This window comes from Vicugna pacos, chromosome 8 (genome assembly GCF_048564905.1).
Source record: "Vicugna pacos chromosome 8, VicPac4, whole genome shotgun sequence".
In the NCBI taxonomy this organism is placed as follows: Eukaryota; Metazoa; Chordata; class Mammalia; order Artiodactyla; family Camelidae; genus Vicugna; species Vicugna pacos.
Genome location: NC_132994.1, coordinates 60078399 through 60104499, shown reverse-complemented (window position 1 = coordinate 60104499; position 26101 = coordinate 60078399). Strand labels below are relative to the sequence as shown.

Below are 26101 nucleotides of genomic sequence, written 5' to 3'. Positions count from 1 at the left end.
AACCAGTGCTTTCCTGATAGCTTCATCCCTCGACTTCTTACTCTGTGGTGCCGCCGAGTGTCCAGCCCCTGGGTGGGCTCTCCTCTACTCCTGCGTCAGTTACTGCAGTTTTCGTCTTTCAAAATCCACTGAACTCTCTCCAAGACTGCTCATGTTTCTCCTCTGATATCCTTGTTTTGGTGGAGTTCTGAAAGTGAGATAAGATAATAGATACAGTCAGCCTCCCATATCCTTTTACTTTAAAATAAGTGGCTAGTATTCCTAAATTATGAAAAGCTCTACCACCTTCCCTGTTTCTTGTACTGTCCTGTTTATTGCTGTTGAATTTTGTGATGAAATTTTAATTACAGTAGAGAGAAAAACAGAATAACTATCAATATTTAGCATTTGTGTACTGCTTTTATTCCTTCGCTCCAAAGGCCAGTGTTTGGTCAATCATTGTCAGCTTGGTTTTTTTTTTTTCATGCCACGTGAAACAGGAATGAAAATTGATGTCATTGATTCTATTTTAAATCACTTCTGACTGGTTCTGGTTGCTTATTAATAAAAAGTGAAAGTTCGGGGTGTTTTTTTTTTCACTTTTGCTGTGGTGTTTTCATTTCAAGCTAGACAGTGAATCTTCCTACTTAAAACTTAAAATTCATATCTACATTTTGTATAATTTGAATCGTATCAGTACATTGTATTATAAATAGCTGCTTAAATCAGTAGGCCATCCTTATGGACTTTGAGAGCCACAAGTGGCCATGTTCTTCCATCTCACGTACCATCTTGATCCTTGGTATATGGCTAAGCTACACTATTATTTTGTTACACTGTCCAACATGCTTGTAACAGAAAATCTTTGCCACATAACGTGAAAAAAAAAAAAGTCTACTATGTCCAACATTGCCTTGTGAGCTTCCTGTGTTCACCAAATATCAGTCAGTTGAAGAAACAAATGGACATTAGTCAGGGTTGCTTTGGGAAATATAAAAAGCTGTTCTCATGGAGGGCTGTTTGAGGAAGTGATACCTGGATGGAGAAGTCATTGCAACTAGTGACAAGAGTAGGGAAGGGAGGAAGAATCCTGTAAGCCAAGAACTGCAGTCTCTCAAAAAGGAGAAGTGACGAGGAAGTTGAGGGAAGCTAGCATATGGCCAGTGAGAGATAGATTAGCCAGAAGCCATGGGCCTCAGAAGAACTATATGTTTATATGGATTTGAAAGTGTTATGTTTCAGTTAAAGAAAATTAAATCTAGGCACCTATTGAATATTTGTTGAGTTGAATTTACTAGGAGATAAAGTTGTTATGGTTTAAATCTGTTAAGCATAATGCAGACTGTAATGAAAGAACACAAGATTAGGAGTCAGAGGGTTTGGGTTTCATCTCTGCCGCCTAAATCCTCCCAGGTGAGAAAATGAGTTGATAAGGTACAAGGGAGTACTAATGAAAAAGTCAACAAAAGCAGAAGGTAATTCCTAATTCAAACTGCTGTGGATGAAAAGAAAAAGTCTCCTATAATTTTTCTCCCCATTCCACATAAGGAAGAATAGAAAATTTTAATAAACTTCATGGAATTTTAATATACATGTAACAAAATGCCCTTATTTTAAGCATATCAATCTGTGAGGTATGACTTATATATAGATCCATGTAATCTTCTCACTCATCAAGATATAGAACATTTCCATTACCCAACAAAGTTTCCTCATGCTCTCCCTCCATCCACCCCGGGAAAACACTGATCTGCCTTTTGTCAGCACAGATTAGATTTTATCCCTCTTAAAATTTTGAAGTCACACAGTACACATGTCTTCTTTTACTCAGCATGTTTTTCAGATTCGTCTATGAGATGATCATCAGTTTGCTCATTTTACTACTGACGTTGGGGTTATTTTCAGTTTGGGGCTAATATGAGTGTTTGTGTATAAGTCGTTGTGTAGACACGTTATTGTCATTGATAAATACCTAGGAGTGGGTCACATAGTATGTGTATGTTTAACGTCGTAAGAAACTCCCAGTTTTCCAGAGTGGTTGCACTATTTTATATTCCCACCAGCAAGGCATGAGAGTTCTGGTTTTCCCACCTTGTTGGCAACAAGGTACTGTTGGTATTGTCAGTCTTTTAAAATTTAGCCATTCCAGTTGGTATAAAGTGGTATTTCACTGTAATTTTAATTTGTGGTAACCATTGCAGAAATGTGCTTCTTGGCCATTCATATGTCTTTGGTGAAGTGTCTTTTCAAGTCTTTGGCCATTTTTTATTGCATCACTTATTGTGTTACTGATTTATATGAGTTCTTCAAATACTCTGATACAAGTTGTATGTCAGATGTATGCATTATGAATATTTTTCTCCCAGCTGTGGCTTGACTTTTCAATTCCTTAATACTTCCTTTTGAAGAACAGAGGTTTTGGTTTTGGTATAATCCAATTAGCAATTTATTCTTGTACAGTCATTGCTTTTTGTGCCCAATCTTTGCCTGTTCCCGAGTTTTCTGAAACAGTGCTGTCAAACAGAAATATGATGTGAGCACATATGTAACTGTAAGTTTTCTAGTAGCCACATTAAAAATGAAAAAAACAATTGGAGTTAATTTACATCATATATTCTACTGAAACCAATATATCCAAAATACTATTATTTCAACATGTAATCAATATAAGAATTATTAATGAAATATTTTACATTCTTTTTTATCCTAAGACTTCAAAAACTGGAGTGTAGTTTGTCCCTATAGCACGTTTAAGTTTGGACTTGCCACATTTCAGATGCTCAACAGTACGCCTAGTGGCTATGATATTGGACAGGGTAGTTCTAGAAGTTCTATAGTTCCTGCTTTTTTTTTTTAGGTCTGTGATCTAATTTAATTATTGTGTGTGATGTTAAGTGTAAGTATAAGTTTGTTTTCTCCATACAGATAACAAGTCCCATACCATTTATCTTTTTCCAATGGAATTATGCTGTATCTTTGTCCAAAATCAGTAGAACATATGTGTGGGTCTATTTATGGACTCAATGTGCTGTTCCGTTTATCCTTAGGCCAGTACTGTCCAGACGTGATTATCGTAGCTTTGCAGCAGGCCTTAAAATCAGGTAGTGTAAGTCTTCCAACTGTGTTCATCCTTTTCATTTCAGTCTTCTAGGTGCTTTTCATTTCCATATAAAGTTTAAAATCAGCTTGTCAACTTCTACAACAAAGTTGCATGGGATTTTGCCTGTTATAAGAGTATTGAAAGATAGATCCCTCAAAGGTATGTCCATATGCTAATCCCCGAAACTGTGAATGTTACATTACCTGAAAAAAAAAAAAATCTTTGCAGATGTGATTAACTTAAAGATCTTGAGACGCAGAGCGATCATCCTGAGTTATTCAGGTGCATCCTAAATCCAATGATAGATATCCTAATAAGACAGACACACAAGGGACAAAACACACGACACACACAAAGGAGAAGGTGATGTGAAATAGAGGCAGAGATTAAAGTGATGTGGCCAGAAGCCAAGGAAGCCAAGGAGCCAAAGAATGCCACCAGCCACCTACAACTGGAAAAGGCGAGGAAGGATTCACCTCGAGAGCCACTAGAGGGAGTGAAGCCTTGCTGACACCTTGATTTCGGACTTCTGGCCTCCAGGACTGTGAGAAAATACGTTTCTCGTTTTAGCCACAAATTTGTGGCAATTTATTATAGCAGCCATAGGAAACAAATACATCCATCCAAGAGACGGTTCTATTATTTTCCTAAGTGTTTTTTTTTTCCAAGAATTGATATTGGATTTTATCGAATGCCTTTTCATGCATCAGTTGGAAAATATTTTTGCCTGCTATTTTGTTAATGTGGTTATAATCTATATAGAATGTCTGCTCACATGGTATTAATTTTAGTGTGATTGAAGTTGTTACCCCAGTAACACCTTTTTGTGAAAGTGTTGGGTCCTGACATGTTTCAAAGTGTAAACATGTCAGCAGAGATCTTCTTATTTTATATTTGCTGAAGACATTTAAAGAAGTCATTGAAGAGTTTGGAGAACAAAACAATATCTCAAAATACTTAGAAAAGAAAAACAGTGATCATGAAATTTATCCTGAGTGGTTCTTTGTAACAGCAACCATACTAGTAATGCATGGGTCCACTTCTGCCTTGAGAGATGCTTCACTTGGCTTCCATAGTGCTTCCAAAATTAAGGAATTTTATACTGAAACACTATATATCATGCTTGTCCTGAAAAATATACATTTGGTGACACTGCCCTGAGCTGGACAGCGTTTGCCCCTCCCACAAAGAACATTCTTTTCACTTTACCATAATCCCGTTCTTCTGTGTTTCAAACTCCATAGAGATTTGAGTTTGCAACTTCTGCTCTAGAACCTTGGTTGGGGCACATTGTAATGCCAAGGCATGTGTCATTGAGGGAAGGCCTAGAGAATAGGTGGGTATCATAGTTGCCGAGTCAAAATATTCATGTTCAAAGGGAGGTTTGTGGAAATAACCTAAAGACAAGAAAGGTTTTTCATGTAATTCATTACCAACAAGAGAGACAGCCTGATTGACTGACTTATGCATAAAGATGGCACAAAGAAGCACTAAAGAAATCAAAATTAAAACTTTAAACCAGGCAAAGAAAACAGAAAAGAAACCTTGCCTACTGTAACCAAAGAAAGAAAGTACAACCTTATGATATAAAATGTGAGATGTGATGGCAAAGCAAAGATACCAAAGATTCTGCTGATGTGTTGTGTCTCTACAACTCTCTGCCCACTGGCAAGACACAGTGAAGAAAAAGATGGTCAGACCAAATCCTGCGAGTTTTCACAGACATCTTCCAAATGGGAAAGAAGTCAGCAGCATCCCTCGAAACATCAGGGAATCTTTACATACCATTGCTGGATCTTGCCCGAAGCAGGAGTACTGTGCTGAATGGGGCAAATGAACTGAAGCTTATTGACATGGGATATTCCCTTGGCTGGCTTGATAGTGGGCTGGGTTAAAGGAACCTCAGAAGTGATGATTGACTTCCCCCAGCAAGCTCTATACTCAGCCTCAATCTGAGTTCCGCAGTCCCCCATCACTACCCTCCGCCTCCCCAAACCCTCAGGTCACAGAAAATGTAGGTAGAAATAACAGCCCTAAAACTGAAGCTCAGGGTAGAGAAGACAGACACATTTCAGATAAAGAGGAAAGTGCACCGGGAGTGCACTTTCAGTATGTTAGTGCAAATGTGAGGTCTGTTGTTAACTTTTAAGGATAAGCAAGATAAAAGACATGATATGGCTGTTATGTAAACATGTTATAACGGGAGATGGGCATGGGAAGCAAAGAAAATAGCACAGAGAAGACAGATGAAGAACTAAGTCTGGAAGAAAACCTAACCAAGGAACAGAAATTTATATTCCTTATATGTGCTTAAATAAACAGAAAAAAACAAAGATGTCTGTAAAACAACCTAAGGACAATATAAGATGAGAATGTGATGAAAAGGGAAATTGCAGTAGTTAAGAAAATCTATTTTCAAAAGAACATGATTTTAAAATCCAGTAAGCTAGAAAAAGTAATGAACAGATTTTGTTAGAGAATCAGAGTGAATGCAAAGCAAAAGAAGATGAATATGGAAAAAAAAAACCAAATATAAGAATAACTGGTGACTCTGCAGTAGAAAATACAACCAATGAAAGAAACTTATTCAGATATATATATTATGAATGGGACACTATACTAAGAAGGATGGAATCCATAAGTTGAAAGATCATACTATATACTGGGGAAAAAATGATATAGAATAGTTGACACTGAGACATAGCCCAGTTAAGGATATACAGGATACTTTAATGGTAAAGAATTCTCAAGCATCCAAGCAGAAAAGTCAAATCATCTACCAGTGAAAAATCACATAGGATTCAGTTCTCTCCACAGAAATCTATGATGTCAAAAATCAGTAAAGCAATTGCCTTCTGTTTTGGTTAGGTTTTGAAGGAAGAAGTGAATGCAAAACATTTGCCGCCCCCCTCAGTTTTTTTTTTTTTTAATGTGTTAAGATAAATAGCAGATAAAACATTAAGGTACTCTCTAAGCCCTCCTTAAGAAAATGACTTGAAAAAGAGAACAGTCCATCAAGAAATTAAAAAAAAATTCAGGAACTGATATGTTATGGTGAACACTGAATTCATTTAAAGATACAGAATTGAGACTAACATCTGGGGGAATAAGGTGGTAGAGCTCTTTAAAACATGCTAAGTGCCGGTAAGCCAAAAGTAACATAAGCAATGGAAATCGGGAGGTTGCAGTGAAGATGAATGCAAGTGTAAGATGCTGCTAACGTCCTATTTCAGAGCTACGAGACTGTCTGAAATACGTGGTGAATTCCTTATGCTTTTCTAAGTCTTTTTACTTAGCGCTTATAGGCCTCTTTTAGGGATGTGTATCTTGTAGGGAAGAAAGCTCGAGATTTATTTGTTTCTTTTTCTTAAATCCGAAGACCATTTTAAAATTCCTTAAAGCATACACAGTATGAGTCCATAATTGTAAAATTATTTCCGTCTGATCTTTCTGTGCCTTAGTCTCTCCATCTGTAAGACCGGGAGGAGGAGTGTTTCTCACCAGGGGGTCGTGAGGATTACGTTTATTTACCTGGGAAGTGCTTACAACAGTGCCTGGCCCACAGTCAGTGGGCACAGTTAGGCTGCCATGATTTCCACGCGGCACGAATAGGAGGTAAGTTGGGCCTATTGCAGTGTTCTAGCATCTGTCGTGTTTCTCATTTGTGATTTGGCTCAGGGCGGTTCATCCTGGTGGTGACTTCAGTGAACAGTCCCCGATATGGTACGGGGCTTCGGGCTGGTTCGGGTCTACCTGCGCCAGCTCTGCACCTGGGCGACCTTGGCTTAGCCCACACGGATGACTCAATCGGCCAGGCGTCTGGGCGCCTGTCCTCTTCCTCCGCCCAGGCCGCCGACCCCCTGGCTCCCCAGCGGGGCCTCCTCCTGCCACGTGACGCCCCCGCCAGGGGCCCCAGCGCCCTCCTCGCGGACGCGCCGTTCCGGCTCCCGGGCTCCGCCTGTGCGCGGCCTCCTCGGCGCAGCCATCCTCGCGGCTGCCGAGGGCGGCAAAGCCCACGGCATCTGCCATTTGTCATTCAGCCCGTCGGGACCGCCCCGAGCCTTGATTTAGACACGTCTGGGGCGGATTCTGGCCTCACTCTTCTGGAGGACGGACGGACGGACGGACGGGGCGGCTCTCCTCCCAGCCCGGAGGACCGCGGGCCTTGGCGCGCGGGGCGCTTCCCCGGGTCGCCGTCATGGCCGCGGAGGCGGCGCGCCCGAGCTGCCGCGCCTGAGTTCCGGGGGGCTCCGGACCCCACAGGGTAGGTGGTGGGGTGCTGGTGGCCAGACTCGGAGGCCGCGGGGCCGCGGCGGGCCTGGGGGCGGCAGGGCGGCCGCGTTGCCGCGGAGCGAGGACCGCGCTGGGCGCCGTGCCGCGCTCGGGAGGGTGTGCCGGTGCCGACGCGCCGCGTACGTGACGGGGTCCGGGGCTCCTCGGGACGAAGTGTGAAACTCAGACAAATTGTCACCGGGCAAGCCAAGTCGGCTCGAACAACAGATTCTTTCGCCTGGTCGTTTTTAGTGCCACTTTTTGAAGCATTCGCGTGTATTTGGTATGCGGTAAATAGACTCGATTTTTGAAACCTGGCACTCTAACCTTGCCCAAAGGGCCAGGGGAAAAAAAAAGTCTGTTAAAAGTAGTAATGTGACTAAACATAAAATGTTTGCGTTTACATTCATTACGGAAAATGATTAGTTTTGTGCTTTAGTATTATGGACCCTATCAGGTATACTTTTGAAACTATTTTAAAATGTGGGCTCTTAAACATTTCCTAGATTAGGATAACCGATAATGCAACTCTAGTTACTTAGTCTCAGCATCAAACTTTAAGGACAGTGCTGGGGATTTTTACTTCTTAATAAATAAAACTCCTATAATTTTGACTTTCCCCCCCCAACAAATATGTGACTTTTATGTTTTAGGAAACCAATAAAAATTAAAAATAGAAACACTCAGCTTAGGTCCTCCTTCTTCCAGGAATCCTTCTCTAACCCCTCCCTCCCCAGGCAGGATCGGAGGCCCCTCCTGTGAGCTTTCTGGGGCCTCACTGAGGTCCTGGTTCCTTATGTCCCCCCCCCCAACCCCCCCGTGTATTAACCCATCAGTCTCGGTCTGAGCCCAGTGGATACTTGGCACATGGTAAGTGACTAATACTGTTTAACGACCAAACAAAAAGATAAAACGATCTGATGTTTCACAGTTTTAGCTGTAAAATCATAGAGTGGGAAATTAGATAAGAACCTTTACTTTAAAAAGTTAAGGATCTAGAGACGTTGACAACATCCGATGTCCGCGCTGCAAGTCCTAGCAGTTTTAGGTATTTATCCTGTAGAGTGATGTTTTTCAAAGCGTGAAGCCCATTTGTAGTGGGTCGTGAAATCAGTTAAGTGGATAATGATCAGAATTTGTAAAACACGAACTAACAGAATAGAAAATAACAGAATGTGTCTCAGGTCATAGGGTATTTGCTTCATGAAACTTTTTTTTTTCCTTTCAGTGTTATACACACACAGATGTGTGTCATGATGTAAAACGTCATTCCTTAGTATGAGTCATGGTCAAAAAAGTTTGAAAGCCACTGCCCTAGATAAATTTTCATACATATACACAAGCAGACGTGTACAGGAAGGTTTAATATAGTGTTATTTGTAAAACCCCAAAGCTGGAAGCAACCTTTATGTCCATCTGAAGGAGGAAGGTCAATTATACTCCAGTCATAAAATGGAACCCACCCAGGACAGTGGTGAATGAAGTAGCTTTGTGTTTTAACACAAATGCTTCTCAATAATATTGGGCCAAAAAGAAAAAAGAAAAAAGAAAAAAACAAGTTGCTGAAGAAGACTGTATGATATCATCTATGTGAAATTCAGACCCTGGTGAAATAAAGTTGTGGTTTAGGGGTGCATACATAGGCATGAAAAATAGTAGAGAAAAATTGTAAAGAAATTAACACTATAAAAATCAAATTAGTGGTCGTCTCCTGGGGAAGAAGAGGGGGATCATGAATGTGAGGAGACACACTGAGTTTTTTGGGGATGCTGGAAATGCTTTATCTCCTGACCTGGACAGTGGTTACATGGGTGTTTGCTTTATAACTCTTTGTTAAGTGCTACATATAATGTCTGTATATTAAGTTTCCCCCAAAGTATATTAAAATATGGGCATCACAAAAATGAAGACACCTAAAGCCAGGGCTCTAGTCTATTCACATTTCCCAGCTATTCTTCAAAAAAAAAAAAGAAAAGTCGTGATCAGGGAACGGTACCTAGGGAATGTAAACAGTATCAGTAATGTTTTATTTCATAAATTTTGTTGTAAATACATCTGTGTTCATTAAATTCTTCCTATATTTTATATCTTAAATATTTTTAATATTTAGAAGAAAATTAAAATCACAGATGATACTATACACATTTTGGTGTGTTAGCTTTTTTTAAAAGCGGCTTTTACTTATGTTTTACAAAATGGAAATTATATTGTATGTAGTAAGATAAGCTAAAATCAGATTCTTTATGAAAAATTAAATACTGAAAACTATATAAAGACATAACAGACCTTCATGAAGGAGTTTAAAATGCTAGCATGCTTATATTTACTTAAACAATTTCAGTTCCTCAGTCACTGTAGGCCACATTTCAAGTGCTCAGTAGCTGCATGTGACTAGTGGCTATTTTATTTTATGATGCTATATTATTGTAAATTATGCTGTATTGTATAACAGAACATTTCCATCTGGGCAGAAATTTCTATCGGAAAACACAGTTTGAGATACAAATCCTTTGTTATATAAACTGCAGGCAATTTTTTCTTTGTGCTCTTGTGTCTTAAGATCTTCTTTACCATTAAGGAAATACATTTTGAAATTTTTTTCTAAAAGTTTTAAAGTTCGCATTTTTACATTTATTTCTTCAATTTGCCTGACATGTATATGTAAATATAAGTTCTACATATTTTATATTGAGATCAAGGTTAATTTGTTATCTTTTTCCCATGTGGAGTGGTAATTGTCCTAGTACCAGTGCTTTGCATTGCCACCTCCGTCATAAACATATTCCCAGAAATGCTTTGGTTCATTTCTGGACTCTTTACTCTGATCATTGATTTGTCTCCCTCCACAAATACTACAGATTTTTATTTACTTTTGTTGTATATGTAGTATATTTTTCAGTTTTAAGAGTTAAAATTTTGCTTCATTTGATACTTTTTTTCTTTTCCTATGAGAGTTTTAGGAATATTTTCTAGTTCCAAATGTGGAAGCTTTTGTGAGTTATCCTTTTGTTATTGATTTTCAAACTTACACTGTAGTCAGCAAATGAGAGTTCTATGCTACCGATTCTTTGAAATTTAAGAATTGCTTTATGGCCTCATAGTTTTTCAACTGTTCCTTGAATGATTGAGAAGAATATGTATTCACAGACTTTTGGGACAAGATAGGTATAAAAATAAGTATATATATATATATATATATATATATATATATATGTCTCAGAACAAGCATAAAAATTGTGGGTTTCAGAATTTTTTTCACCTTACTAATTTTTTAGTTTGTTTGATTTATCAATTACTGAGATTGGTATAATAAAAATATCATATAAAATAATTAATTTTCTCAATTTCTTCTTATAATTCTGTCAATTTTGCGTTATAAAAGTTGAAAATACCTACAAGTTTGAAATTGCTCTCCTCTGTGAAGTGGACCTTTTGTCATTCTATATAGTGATGGTCAATGCCTCCTCTTCCAAATGCCTGTTACCTTAAGATCCATTTTGTTTTCTAATGCTCTTGTCACACCTTTCTCTTAGTTAGCATTTGCTTAGAATATCTCTTTCAAATAGGTAAAACCTGATAGTTTTTTCTAACCCACTCTGACAATCTGTCCTTTAACTGGAACTCTCAGTCCAATTAAGTTTAATATAATTACTGACATAGTTAGGATTAAAGTTAGCATTATATTTTACGGTTGTTTTTATCCTGTCTTTTTTTATTTCTCTGCCACCTTTTGGATTTTTTTCTTATTCCATTTTCCTCCCTTTTGACTAGGATGAAAATTATGTATTTTGTTTCCTTTAAAATTTATTGTACCAACTTAAAGTTTATTAATTCTGTTCTTCTTGAGAATAATTCAAAAAACCTTGACACTCGTAAATCAGCTGGCTTAAATGCTGTTGTCTTCCAGAGTTTAGTTCCATCTTGATTTTTTTTCTCCTGTAAATTTGACATCACTTTTTTTCCTTTTCATGAATTCTTTGTCATTCCTTCTTGCGTCTCAGATTTTTCTTTTTTTCTTCTTCAGATATATATTTTAGAAGCTTGTTTATTAAGGGACTGTTGATGGCAAACTTTATCTGAAAAATGTCTTTATTTTGCATTCATTTTTGAATGATGGTTTTGTTAGACTTGCAATTCCAGGTCGACAGTTTGCTTTGGAGGTGTCATTTCATTGACTTCTACTTTCAGTGTTACAGTTAGTTCAAATAACTGTTATTTGCTGGCAATTTGTCTTTTTTTTTTTTTTTTGGCCTGATTTTAAGATCTTTTCTTTTGTTTTCTACAGTTTTACGACACAGCGTGTCTAGGTGTGGACATTTCATTTATCCTGGATTTACTGTGTTCCTGTCCCTAAGGTTTGTTTTACATTAGTTCTCAAAAGTTTTATCTTTTATCTCTTTCAGTGTTGCTTTTCCTTTGTTTTCCCCATTCTTTCAAGATCTCTTTTAATCTAGCTTTTATATGTTATACATACTTCTGTCCATGTTGAATTCTAGATAATTTCTTCAAATCTGTATTCTGATCTTTGTCTAATTTTTGTTTCTTCTCCAAATTGAACTATAATTTACATACAATAAAAACACAAAAATAAAGTGAATGGCTTGATGAAATTGATATATGTATATGCCTGTATGATCACCACCCAGATAGAGATACAAGCATTTTCATCCCTGCAGAAGTTCCTTCCTGTCCCTTTCTATCAATAGAGCCACTCCTCTCTTCCAGTCTGCCATTCTCCTCACTTCTATCACCATGGATTATTTTCAAGGGTTCTTGAACTTCATATAAATGGAATCATATAGTTTATTCTTTTTATGTGGATTTTCTTTTGTTTGCAGGATATTTTTGAGATTCATCCACGCTACACGTATGAGTTGCAAAGGGATGACAAACTAAGACCTATGGGCCAATTCCAGACCATAACATATTTTCATATATAAAATTTTATTGGTTATAGCTATGTCCATTCTGCAGAGTTAGGGAGTTACTGTATGACACTTTGCAGAAAAAGTTTGGTGATGTTTCTTCTATATTATAAGGATATAGTACAATTTATTAATCTTTTTTCTTGTTGATGAGTATAGGAGTTGTTTTCAGGGTTTGGCCGTTATAAATAAAATTGCTGTAGATGTTCTTGAAACTGTCATTGGTGAATATATATATATATACACACACACACATATACATACACACACATACATACATACATACATACTCATGTCTCCTGGATATATATCAAGAAGCTGAATTAATAGTCTTTGGGTAAGTTGGTTACATTTCCATGAATATTAATAATGTTAAATATCCTTTTATATCTTTGTTGGCCATTCAGATTTCTTTTGTGAAGTGCCTGTTTAAATCTTTTGCCCACTTTTAAAAATTAGTTATCTTTTTGTTAGTAATTTTTAGTTCCTTATGTATTTGGAGTAGGAAACCTTTATCAGGTACGTGTTTGCAGATATTTTCTACTTGTCTGAATTTGCCTACTTATTCCCTTAATGGTGACGTTGGATGAGCAGATTTACTTTTATGAAGCCCCATCTATCAGTGTTTTTATTTGTTTGTTTGTTTGTATTTTAAAGGGATCAGAAGGTTAGTGCATTTTGTACCCTGTTCACAGACTTCTCTTCCATCCTCATTGTTGCCCCCCATCAAGGTCCGAAAGACATTTGCTTTTGTTTTTTTTTTTTTTTTTTTTTCCTTCGGAGGCTTTATAGTTTTACTCTTCACAGTTGGGTCTTTGATTTATCTACATTTGATTTTGTGAGGTGGGGGGTCAGTATTTATTTTCCACATGGTCATTCAGCTACTCTACACAGTTATTGAAAAGACTCTACTTTTTCCATTGAATTTCAGTGGGACGTTTTTTAGAAATGATCATATATTTGGGTCTGTTCTGGACTGTACTTTGCCTATCAGTTCTTTCATCAATACTGTACTTTTTAAATTATTGTAGTTTGTATTAAGCCTTAACATACAGTAGTGTAAATCCTCAAATTTTGTTCTTCTTAAGGACTGTTTTAGCTATTTAAGTGCTTTGCATTTCCGTGTACATTTTAGAATGAGCTACTCAACATCTATTTTTTTTAAAAAAGTCTACCAGACTTTTGAGATTGCATTGACTTTGCAGAACAATTTTAGGAGAATGAACATCTTGATAGAATCTTCCAATTTATTAACACGATTTATCTCTTAATTGACTAAATTCTTTTTCTGTTATTCTTAGCATTGTTTTATGTTTCTCAGTGTGGAAGACTTAACTCTAAGTTTATTTCTTAGCCATTTGATTTTTTTTTTGATGCTACTGTAAATAGTATCTTTTTTTCAATTTTATTTTCCAGCCATCTTGCTAGTATACAGAAATACAATTGATTTTTGTATATTGAGCTTGTATGTAAGTAACCTTGCTAAATTCACTTTTCAGTTCTGGTAGTTTTCAATATTGCAGATTTTCTAAATGCACAATCATGTCATCTGTTTAAAAAAAAAGATTAACTTTATCTTTCTAAACTCTATTCCTTTTTTTTCTTGCCTTATTGCACTGGCTGGAAACATTGGCACAATATTTAACAGAAGCGTTAAAACGGACATCCTTGCTTTTCTTAATCCTAAGGGATACTATCTCACTTTAAAGGATGTTGTTTACTGTACTTTTTTTTTTTGTAGATGCTTTTTACAAGGTTGAGAATATTTTCTTCTATTTCTAGTTTACTGAAATTTATTTTCAAAGATGTGTGTAAAATTTTTAAAAACTTTTTCTTATGAAATAATTTTAGATTTACGGAAGAGTTGCAAAGGTAGTTTAGAGTGTTCCTGTATTTATTTCACCTGGCTTCCTCTAATTTTAGCATCTTACATAACCATAATACATTTGCCCAAATTAAGAAATTAACAATGGTGTAATATTATTAACAAAACTATAGACTTTATTCAGATTTTCCCAGTTTTTCCACCAGTGTTCTTTTTCTGTTCCAGGATATAATTCATATGCCACATTCCATTTAGTTGTCATGCCTCCCTCATCTGTTCTAATCCATGACAGTGTTATAGCCTCTTGTTTTTCATTACGTTGCCACTTTTGAAGAATACTGGTCATGTATTTTTTACAATGTCCCTCAATTTGGGTTTCTTTGATGTTTTCTCACAGTAAGACTAAGGTTATGGACTTTAAGGAAAGAATATCACAGAGATGTTATTGCATCATATCTGGGGGCACATGATATCCACATCAACATGTTAACCTTGATTACATGGTTTAGATTGTGTTTGCCAGGCTTCTCCACTGTAACATTTCTGCTTCTTATTTTCTGTACTCTATTTGTTAGAAGCAAGTCTACTCTCAAGGGGAGGACAGGGGAAAGTATCAAGTGATTTATGAATATATATTAAAACTACCACAATAATTAATAAATATTTTGAGGGATTTATTTTGAGGTTGTGAAAATGTCCTATTTCTCCTTAATGTTTTGCCCACTAATTTTAGTGTTCAACTGATCTTGCCTGAAGCAATTATTACTGTGGTATTCTAAATGATTTTCTATTTCTTTTATTCTTTCCACATTTATTAATTGAAATTCTCTGACTCTGGAGCCAGCCTGCCTGAGTTCAGTTCCTAGTTCTGCCCCTTCCTTGCTGTACAGTATAATACTGGGCAGTTACTTAACTTCACTATATTTTAATTTTCTCATCTATAAAATTAGATAACAGTGTCTACCATAGAAGGTGGTTGAGAAGATTAAGAGAGCTGATACATAGAAAGGACTAAGAGTTATGCTTAGTCCCTAGGAAGTACTCATTTTTTCCTTTATTTCTTAATGTGGTAAGTTATTTTAATTTTAATTATTTGTATAATTATACAGATTAATTATGAAGTCACCCTGTAGTCTTGGATAAAGCTTACATATATGATCTGGATTTAATTTACTCTTTCATTCTTTTTCATGTACTATCCATGAGTCATGCAGTAGCCGTTCTTTTACCACAGCAAAGGACATAGTGAATGATAGATCCCTTAAAAATGTATATAAATAACACAAGAGCTTAGCAACTGAGGTGGTAACATTCCCAACTTTCTAAAATGATTTCTAGCTGAGTCTTTCAGTAGAGCTAGAGATAGAGATAGCTCTTGAAAATGAATCTTTTTAAGTATTGAGTTGAACAAATTAAAAGCTTGGCATATCTTGTAAAAAAGGGCCACTAAGCTGGAAGGAAAAATGATTTCCACTTTTCTATGTATTTTACCTAAACATTATTTTAGTGTGGAGGTTTCAATATTTGGAATAGTTAAAAAGATTCATTTGCCAACAATGTGTCTTGAACACTTTCAGTGCCAGGAAATGTGTCTTTCTAGTTTGGAATACATTTTTTTTTTGCTCTTGGGGGAACTTATGGGACAGCCAGGATCATTTAAAAAGTTGAAGTCAGGCCTACTTGAATCACTCAGGGAAACTTTTCTGTTACTTTTTAAGAAGTTGATAAAATTGAGCTCTAATTCTTTGCTGTCTGTTTTTTCCATTCCTCTCAGCATCTTGGATTAGGTCCTTATCATTCTATGCTATTTCCCCCATACTGAGGTTTTCCTTCCCTTCCTATCATGTGTAGTGACCCCTGGGAACATTTCCCTGGAAAGAATCCGTCAGTGATATCCCAGGACTTGAGGAAGCAGGTCCTTGACTTACCTGCCAGTGGTCGTTTCTCTGTCTAGTCCCAGGTTGCTTTACCAGCCTCCCTCCTCAGAATTAGTCCAGTGACACAGTTGGTCTTAACTGCTCATTAGAACACAAACTCACTGCCCTGCTTTTGAGGCCATGCTTTTTCTTCATGCCATTTCCTCCTAAGTGAATTTTCCAAAAATTTTCCGGGTTCTGTTCAGAGAATACTCATTCCACAATCCTACTAGCTAGATAGGAACCCTATAATTTGTAATCTATAGCCCTTGTTAAATTCTTACCTTTCATCACAAATCTTTATATCTAAATGTCATTTCCAGTTGGTCAGGTTCTTAGAGATAGGGTTCCAGTACCTACCATGATGCTTTGCATAAAAAGAGCTGTTGCTAAATAGCTACCACTCTTAAGTACCTACTAAAGTGTGCTACAGTTCTGCAAAGTAAGTATTATTGTCTCTGTTTTAAATTGTGAAGAAGCCAAGTATCAAAGAGATTAAGAAACTTGCCCAACTCCAGTATAGTCAGGAAGTGGCAAAACTGGTTTGTCTGATTTAAAAGCTCTTACTGTTTCTCCTATGTCATCCTACCTTGGTACTAAAAATAAATAGTTAAATAAAATTATTAAACAGATGTATTTATGGTAAAATACACCACTGAAATTGCTTTACTTACATCACCAGTGTGCTACTTGGGGTCTTCATTTCAGTGACCAAGCTAGCTTCTGTGGACTAACTGATACTCTCTTATTTTCTCTGGATTTTCCTTTCAAGGTTTTATTGATGCTAATGAATGAGATTTGATAATCTAATGTTAGCTCCTTTGAGGATAAGTGAAAAGGTTAGAAACTTAAGCACAATTTGTTTTTGTTTTATTTTTAAGCAGAAAATTTTGCATTTGCCTAAAGACCTTTACTAGGCAACTGATAAGGCAAAAATAGTCCGCTTATCTTTTATGAAGTACTTTTTCTTTGTCTGCTGAGGTATAAAATACAGAGGAAAAACATATAAAGTGTGCTGCCAGTCTTAAACAGCTTGGTGGGTTTGTTTGTTTGTTTGATATATCATCTGTATAATCACTGCATGAAGATAGACAATATTACATCCATCCAGAAAGAAAATTCTTTCATGTACCTCCTGGCCAGTGCCTCCCCTGGAAGTTAACAGTCTTCTGATTTCTATAATTGTAGATAAGTTTTGTCTGTTCTTGAACTTTAAGGGTAACCAAGTAGTATGTGCTTCTTTGTGTCTGTCCTCTCTCATTCAGAATAATTTTTTGAAATTTATCAATGTTGATGCATGTACAAATAATTTATTCTTTCTTTCTCAATTATATATTTTTCTGATTATCATTCCATTCTATCAGTATACCATAGCTTGTTTATCTGCTAATTGATGGATGAGTTTGTTCTAATTTTGGCTATTATAAGTGAAGCTGCTATGAATAGCCTTACACAGATGTTTTGGTGGACATTTGTAGTATTTCAGTTGGGGACATACGTAAGACTAGAATTAAATCACAGAATAGCCATATATTTAGTTTCAGTAAATTCTGTCTAATAGTTTACCAACAGTGAGTGAATAAATGTACACTGCTGGTAGCAGTAAGAGTTACAGCTGTAGTTTCACATTTTCACCAACACTTGATATGGTTATTATTTTTCATCTTAAGCCCTCTGGTGGATGTGAGATGCTCTCATGGCTTTCATCTGCATTTCCTTCATTATTAATAATGTTGAGCACCTTTTCATGTTGTGTCTTAGCTAATTTGATGAGATGAAGTTAGATATCTCTTTTTGTGTATTACTTGTTCAAGTCTTTTGCACATTTTTATTGGGTTGTTTTTCATCTTACTGATTTGTAGAAATTATACACATCCTTTGTTAGATGTGTGTGTTGCAAATAGCTTCTCAGACTATGACTTTCTGTTTTATCTTTCAATGTTTTTTGATGAACAGTTCCTAATCAAATCCAGTTTATCAATTTTTTTGAATAGTTACTGTGTTTTGTGTCCTGCTTTAGAAATCTTTGCCTATTCTTTAGTCACAAAGATATTCATTTTCCAGTTCACGTTTAGGTCTGTGATCCATTCTATGATCTATCTCAAAGTAATTTTTTGTATGATGTGAGATAAGGAAGGATCAGCTTTTTTTCAGTATAGAAATCAAGTTGCTCTGGAATAACTTTTTTTTTAACATTTTTTATTGATTTATAATCATTTTACAATGTTGTGTCAAATTCCAGTGTTCAGCACAATTTTTCAGTCATTCATGGACGTATACACACTCATTGTCACATTTTTTTCTCTGTGATTTATCATAACATTTTGTGTATATTTCCCTGTGCTATACAGTGTAATCTTGTTTATCTATTCTACAGTTTTGAAATCCCAGTCTATCCCTTCCCACCCTCTACCCCCCTGGTAACCACAAGTCTGTATTCTCTGTCCATGAGTCTTTAGATTCCACATATGAGCGATCTCATATGGTATTTTTCTTTCTCTTTCTGGCTTACTTCACTTAGAATGACATTCTCTAGGAGCATCCATGTTGCTGCAAATGGCGTTATGTTGTTGGAATAACTTTTTGAATAGACTTTACTTTCCCCCTTTGAAGGGCATTGGTGTCCTTCTTGAAGATCACGTGCTCATCCATATATATATAAGTCTGTTTCTGACCTCTCAGTTCTGTGTCATCCTATTTGTCTCATGATTAACAATAGCTAGTCAAGCTCTAGCTATCGTTTTGGTATTCCAGCCAAGAAGGAGGAGAAAGTAATAATATGCTCTTTCTTCAAGGATTATTCCCAGAATTTACATATAACACTTGTGTATAAATTGCCTACACCTTGTTAGTCAATAACGTGATAGCTTTTATCTTCAAGGAACATTGGGAAATGTCTTTATCCTGGGGGCTCATGCACCCTTTTAAAATTCACAGTTTACATTACAAGGGAAGAAGGGAAGAAGGGCTGTCAGGGAGAGTTTGTAGTCATTGCTATAGCTTCTATTTGTAAACACTTTGTAGATGCTTAATAAATATTTCACTTGATTAACTCTCAACTACCTCTCAGGGCAGTCTCATGACCATACATGCAGATATCACAGGCCTGTGCTAGAAAATGTTCCCAGATCTACTCAACAGGAAATGTGCCAAGTGGTAACAGAGTCAGCTACTTCCTAGTGAGACAAATGTTGAGATCCTGTTGAAGTTCTTCTCAAATCACCCAGTGTTTCTTCTTTATGTGGTGTGGTTGCCATCGTAGCAGTGGTGAGAGAATGAAACCTTAATCAAGAAAACCTGAAGAAAAATGTGGCTCATCAGGTCTCATAAGAGAGTGGACTGCGATGGGAGGAAGACCAAATAAAACATCTTTTGGTCTTGGTAGGGTCCTACACCTCCCTCATCCTTTGTATTTTGGAAAAGAGGCTGGAGGTCTAGATTCCATTTCTTCCATTTGTTTAATTTTACTTTTGGTTTTCATCAATGCAGTCAGTAAATGTGTAGATTTTTCATTTCATAGGAAATATTTAGTATTACTAGACCTTGAAACAAAAGATCTCTGATAGTTAACGCTTGGACCCACCCAACGTTGTGTCTTTCCCTCTTTCATTCTGGGGAAGATTCTCTGAAATATCCAGAAAGAGTAGATGTATTCGTTTGCTTGGGCTGCCTTAACAAACTACCACAGACTGGGTGGCTTAAACAATGAAATGTATTTACTCACAGTTCTAGAGTCTAGAAGCCCAAGATCAAGGTGCTGGCAAATTTGATTTCTGATGGGGTTCCCCTTCCTGACTTGCAGATGGCTACCTTCTTGCTGTGTCTCTTCATGGCCTTTCCTCTGTGTGTTGGGTGTGTGCATGGAGAGAGTGGGTCTCTGGTGTCTCTTTGTCCTCTAATAAGGTTACTAGTCCTTATTTTAGGGCTTCATCCTCAACCTCATTTAACCTTAATTAGCTTCCTAAAGGCCCTATCTTCAAATACAACCACAGTAGGGGTTAGGACTTCAACACATGAATTTTGGGGGACACGGTTCAGTCCACAACAATGAGTTTTCTAGAAATGCATGCAGCAGTAAAATATTGGGACTGAATGTAAGTTGCTTTAGTGTTGATGTTACTCTCATCCTCTGCCATGTATTTTATAAGGATAATAGGAGTATTTATATGCAGTTAGTTTAGTTTAGCTCCTGCTGGAGATTTGGAGAGCTTGTGTGAAGTAGGGCTATTATGTTAAATCTGCCTGCACTTCTGTGAAGTGTGAAGTCACTGTCATATGTTTTAGGGGTAATACGTCACTTTCAAAGAGATGTGCAATCTAGACAGTTGTTTTTAAACAGCAGGGGAAAGATGTTCATATTTTCAGAGGCTGTGATGTAGAACATCATTCATTGTGACATTTTGCAGTATATAGGAAATTTTTAAATTTTTCTAATTCTTTTCTGGGATTATTAGGATAATATAGATCCATATATAGTCGTTGAATATTGTAGCTTATAAATATTACCAGTACACTTTAGGAAAATTTTGTAGTGACTTACCTGTTTTAATTAATCCCAGTTTTTTCCCCCTACAATGTTGGAAGAGTAGATGATGGAAAATATTCTAGTTTTAAAGCATAAATATTTTACTCAGATTTTAAAAAATTAGAGTAGATGGGACCTGTGTGTGTGTGTTTGTGTGTGTGTAAAACAAGAAGGAACATTTAATTTTCTCTATTAGTTTGACAGTTCAAAATATCTTACAATTACCTAACTTACCTGCCTCCTCTTATGCTTGCTTGGATTAAAATAGGAAAGAGGAAGAGACTTGGTTGGTCCATGAAGTTGCAGTATTTTAAAGAAGATTGATCAAAGACTTCATGTATTGAAGTCCATGTTTGTTTCATGAATCTTATCTTAGAATTTCTCAACTGTTTAGAAGCCAGCATCCCTGCTCCTGTAATTGTTTTGACAGGTGGAGGGAGTGCATAGTCTTTTCCATCTCTTGCCTGGGTATTTTGTCCTGAATTACTTATATGTGTTGTTTTTAAATGGGAAATGTCAAACTTCACTGGCCAAATAGGATCCAAGACTACATAAAATCTTTGTGGTGGACTTAGGAACAGCTAATGTTGAGCTAATTGTAATAAAGACAGCAACTGACCTCCCTTTTTGGAGCACAGACTGATGTATAATGGTTCCTCCTGAACTGTCACTTTCAGATCCCCATTTGTAAGGGGGAAATGAAGTGAAGTAAATAGAGATGTTTTCCAAATGAAAAGGAGAGCATAAATGTTAAAAACAGGTGACTATACTAAAAGCACAGATAGTATGTAGCAGCAATAGTAAGGTGCCCTAGTAAACTAGTAAAACTAGTAAAAAAAAATCAACTATTAGAAATTTGATATGAACAGAAACCTGCTTTACAAGGCAGTCTCTTTTTAGATCAGAAAGGAGGAACAGGACTTGATAGCTATAGCTTGCAAATGCTCTTTATATAATTAAAGAAAGAATGTATCAGCTGGATAAGTTTTGCCCACAAGAGACTTGGTGGCATTTTTAACATGACCAAGGGAGAAAGATTTGATGAGCAGAGAAGACTGCTGGGTCCCCCAACATCTATGTTACTGAGGTGTAGAGTATGGTAAAGTTGGTTCCCCTGACTGTCAGTAGTTGATATCACTGTCCCTTAAAATCACTTAACTAACTTACCTTGTTTGGATTCCACTAAGAAGCCTTGTGTTCAGTCAGGAGAGACTAGATTATGCTGTAGAACAGTTGACTCCAAAAGCACAGTGGCTTAACACAACAAAAGTTATTAGTCAGTTGTTTGCACATGCCACGTATCTAGAGTAGACTGGAAAGGGGAGACATGGAAGACGCACTAGTCACTGATCCATAGCAATTTTGAAATCTCCCACAACAGGTATTGGGACACCATAGGGTAGCAAAATGTTTCTTAATTAGGCCTGATTCTACCTTCTTGCTCATTGTTTTCAGAGGCCCTGAATCTTCCCTCTGGAGAGTTCTTTCTTTTCTTTGACCTTCCTTAGCCACATATGAAGTAGAGAGTAAAGAGTTTGCTCTGCCTGGGGACTGGGCAACTCTTTCTGCTCACTTTCTTCAAACAGAAGATTAAGAGCCAATGGGTCATTTTAAGACCTCATTTAATAGGCTAGTTCTTTTGGCAGCTCAGTTGTGTCCAAAATCTGGAAGATTTCTTATCTGTTTGCAGTCAGTTCTAAATGCTAGAAAACACACCTCTATTTTTTTCTTTTGTTTTGAGGTCTGGTTCTGAGATCTGCAACATAGACTTGCTTCCTCATTCCTGTTACTCTATTTCTTGACCTAAAGAAAGTTATTCTGGGACTGGCTGACTTCTTTTGGAAGTCTTTACCCTTAATCTGATTTTCTTCCTCAGTCATTTCATCAAAATAAAATGATTTTGTGGATACATTATCCATCATTGCCCTGAGGCAATTTGATTTAAAAAAAAAAAAAAGGTTTTCTTGGGCTTAAGACTTCCAAAGTATTTAACTGTTAGTATGGAAGTTGAGGAGTAGTTAATTCTTTTAACATTGCAAATCTGAAATGTCTGGAATCTCTCTATTACTTCACTTCTTGAAAACTAGATAGTTCTTTTTTGAGCTGTTTCTTGAATACCTTGCCCAACGCAGCCAATAGTAACTAGTGTGCACTTCAGATGTTTTGTTTTGTTACCTCTTCTAGAGCTGCAGTTTCACTAGGTAGATGATCTGCCTCCCAGGGCTCTAGAGGCAAACACTTTACAAATGTTTTGCCACTGTGTAAAATACAGCACTATCTTTCTAGCATTTAAGAATTTTCCTCACTGCTTCCTGACCGCTTAACTGTGGTCATGTATTTTAGGTTTTTGCTAGAGAAACATTCTAGTTCTGGTACCAATTTCTATATAGTCAGAATGGGCTGAAGTTATCCTGTGCTAATGAGCCATCCCTGAATCTCAGTGGCTTCACAGAAGAACAGTTTTATTTTCTTGCCCATACTTGACATCCATTGTGGATTTCTGGGAGACTGTTCCATCATACTGTCAGATTCCAGCCTATTATGACCACCATCTTGTAGCTGTATGCTTTCTGAAATACTTGGCCTTCCTGATTGCCATGGTAGGGAAAGATAATATTAAATGGTCTTGTGCCAGTAATTAACTGTTTGTTGGCAGCCTGGAACTAGTCACATGGCCCTGCCTATATGTAAGTGGGTAGAGAAGTTCAAGCGGGAGTATAAAGAAGGACTTGTATTGTATATCTAAATAGTTAAAAGTTATAGGTTAAGACATAAATTAACTGTAAAAATGTACTCCATACTCGATCTCATATGAACTGGAAAACCAGTTTTGAATGTGGAATTCTTAGAGTCTTAAGATCTCTGCACCTCTAGAACATGGCAGTGTAGGGAGAGCTGGCCCATCTTCCCTTCTCTTCATGTTCTGGTCTCAATTCTGCATCTGTGAAGGGCATGCGTTTGATTATGTCCACACTTCTGCAAGCAGCCACCCCTTGGCCACCTTTTGGGCTTAGGGTTGCACACACAATGGTATGATCTGTCCTCAAAAATAAGGGGTCTGGGGAAGAGGGCTGTGCAGTCCCTGGTAGCAGGCTTGAAGTTCTTTGCACAAGGAATTCCGTGGTTCCAGGATCCGGGAGCACAGTCTAGGAGGGGCGTCTGGGCCTGGGTAGGTATGTCGCTTTAGACACTTGGCCTTCTCACTCCAGAGGGAAGGGTTTGCTATGAACCCCTCTTGCCCATGTTTAAGGGCAATATTGAGTAAATGTATTATCTGTGTGTCTAGAAAATTAGAATAGCATATATGGATGAGCACACAAATCTGTACCATATTCATGCTTACTAATTTAGCTTCCTAGCTAGAGCTAGGGAGGAAAAAAAATGCCCTAATTACCAAAGTAAAGTGTCACATTTTGACAATTACAATTTTTATTATAAAGTCCCCATCGTAATGTATAAATTAGTTTCTTATGTATTTGCTCATAGCAAATTTGCATCAATACTAGGTTTTCTGACCTTATGGCGGTACTGGGACTATGTCATATCTCTCTGAGTGATGCCTTTACTTTGTTACCGTGTAAAAGGAATAACTAAGAAACCATGAGGTCTAACCATCATAAAGGGTAGTCAGCTGGGTGCAGAATCCAAGTGACCAGATCAAACTTTAGCTCTACTGCTTCAAAACTGTCTGATATTGGGAAAGGTTTTATTCTTTCTGAGCTAAATTTTTCTTATTTGAATAAAGGAAATAAAAACTTTTCTCTTCTCGGGTTGTTGTGACCAATATAATATACACCTAAAAATATTTTGTCTACACAAGCTATTCATAGGTCAAATTTCTCAATTAAAAATGATGAAAAGCAATGAGATATTTCAAAAAGTATACCTGAGACTTAGTGAAGGCAGGATAACAGAAGGGAGAAGGGAGGTGGGGTCCCTGGAAGATAAAGGCCTTAGTCTAATATCCTGAAAAGAGTGCTTTGGGGCAGCCCTGGACTCTTGCTTATCTCCAAGGGAAGATATGTCTTTACTATCTCAACCTAATCTCTCTTCAGCTTTAGTGTCCTGATTTTTAAAATGAGGATAATAAGAATTGCTTTGATGATCTCGATAAGGATCCTTTGAAAAAGAGGTGGAGATAAGAGCCAAGGGAATGGGTTGGAGAGTGAATGGGAGGTGAGGAAATGGGGATTATCTGTTTTCAATTCTTTTCTGAAGTTAATCTGAGAAACTTAGCCTGGAAACATAGTGGGAGCCCTGAGGACAATATGAGGTCAATAAGGGTTTGTATAGTAAAAGTTGGGAAATTCCAGAGCATGATTGTATGCTGGGGAGAAGTACCTCTAGTAGAAAGGGAAAGGATGATAATGGAGAGAAAAATTTGGATGGAGAGGTGGGGTTGACCTTTGGTGCTAAGAAGGGAAATTTGTAGGTTTTAGCATTGGAAAGATGAGATGCTCTATCCAGAAGCTTTTATCTCCCCCTTTGTCTCAGTGTAGCATGAAGTTGAAGTTGGGATGTTAGCAGAGAGAGATGTATGAATAAGCATGGGAAATAGAAGGTCCTTTGGAAGATAGAAGACAAAGTAGGAAGTTACAAGAGTAGGGGAATGTTCTGGAGTTGTTGGGCAGGCTGTGGAACCTAAGTGAGTCTGAGTTGACCAAGTTAGAGTGAAGTCACTCTCTGCAGCTGTGAGACCCCCATCTCTGAACCTTCCCTCTCCATCGCTCCTTCAGTAGCCCTTTCCACTCTACTGTTTCAGTGCATTTTTAATATTCCCCAAGGCACTGTGCAGTTACACTGAGCTCCCTACTGGGGCTGTCCAAGTTAAATCCAAGGTGCCCATTATTATTTGGTTAGCTCTCTGATTACGAAGTTGTGTAGGCTTTGAGTAGTATACCTTACTTTTCCCTCTAGCTCTTATTATTTTTAATGAGAGATTTTGTAGAAAGTGAGATCTTTCAGAAATAACTAAATTGTCTTCATCTCTATATAAGATCACTGCAATGGACTGAATGTTTATGTCTACCCAAAATTCATATGTTACACTCCTAACTCCCAATGTGATGATACATGAAGGTGAGAGCCTTTGGAAGTTAATTAGATTATGAGGGTGGAGCCTTCATGAATGGAATTACTGCCCTTTTACACTAAGAGGCTAGATAACTAGCCAGATTTTTTTTTTCCTGCCCTGTGAGAATACAACAAGAAGTCAGCAGTCTGCAAACCCGAAGAGGGTTCTCACCTGAACCTAAGCATTCAGGCACCATGATCTCAGACTTCTAGTCTCTAGTACTGGGAGAAATATTCATTGTTTAAGTCATTCAGTCAATGGTACTTTGTTACCAGAACTGACCAAGATAGGCATAGTTAGATTTTTATATTGTAGAATTAGAAAGCCTGTAATGTAGGTTGATGAGCTATATAATCTTCCTGGAAGGGTAAAGGAAATTTAAAGGAAAGTGCCTCCAATATCCTCTAATACTGGGTCCCATCTTTTAGTGAAGGCCTCAATTCCCTCTCCATGTTAGGGTTCAGATTCCTGGAAACCAGAAGCTC

General features: G+C 37.2%; 1 protein-coding gene across 4 annotated transcripts in view; it reads left to right on the top strand.

Annotated features, from left to right (window-relative positions):
- Positions 1-6846: 6846 nt before the first annotated feature.
- The window catches only part of PLAGL1 (PLAG1 like zinc finger 1), a 64931-nt gene continuing 45676 nt past the window's right edge, over positions 6847-26101 (top strand). For 2 of the 4 annotated variants that reach the window (XM_072965965.1, XM_072965964.1), the window contains exons 1-2: positions 6852-7343; positions 11637-11706. The gene's annotated coding sequence lies outside the window, so the exon portion shown is untranslated. Of the gene's footprint in view, positions 7344-11636; positions 11707-26101 lie in introns of all 4 variants that reach the window. The other 2 variants (XM_015247187.3, XM_006197753.4) reach the window with 2 other exon arrangements.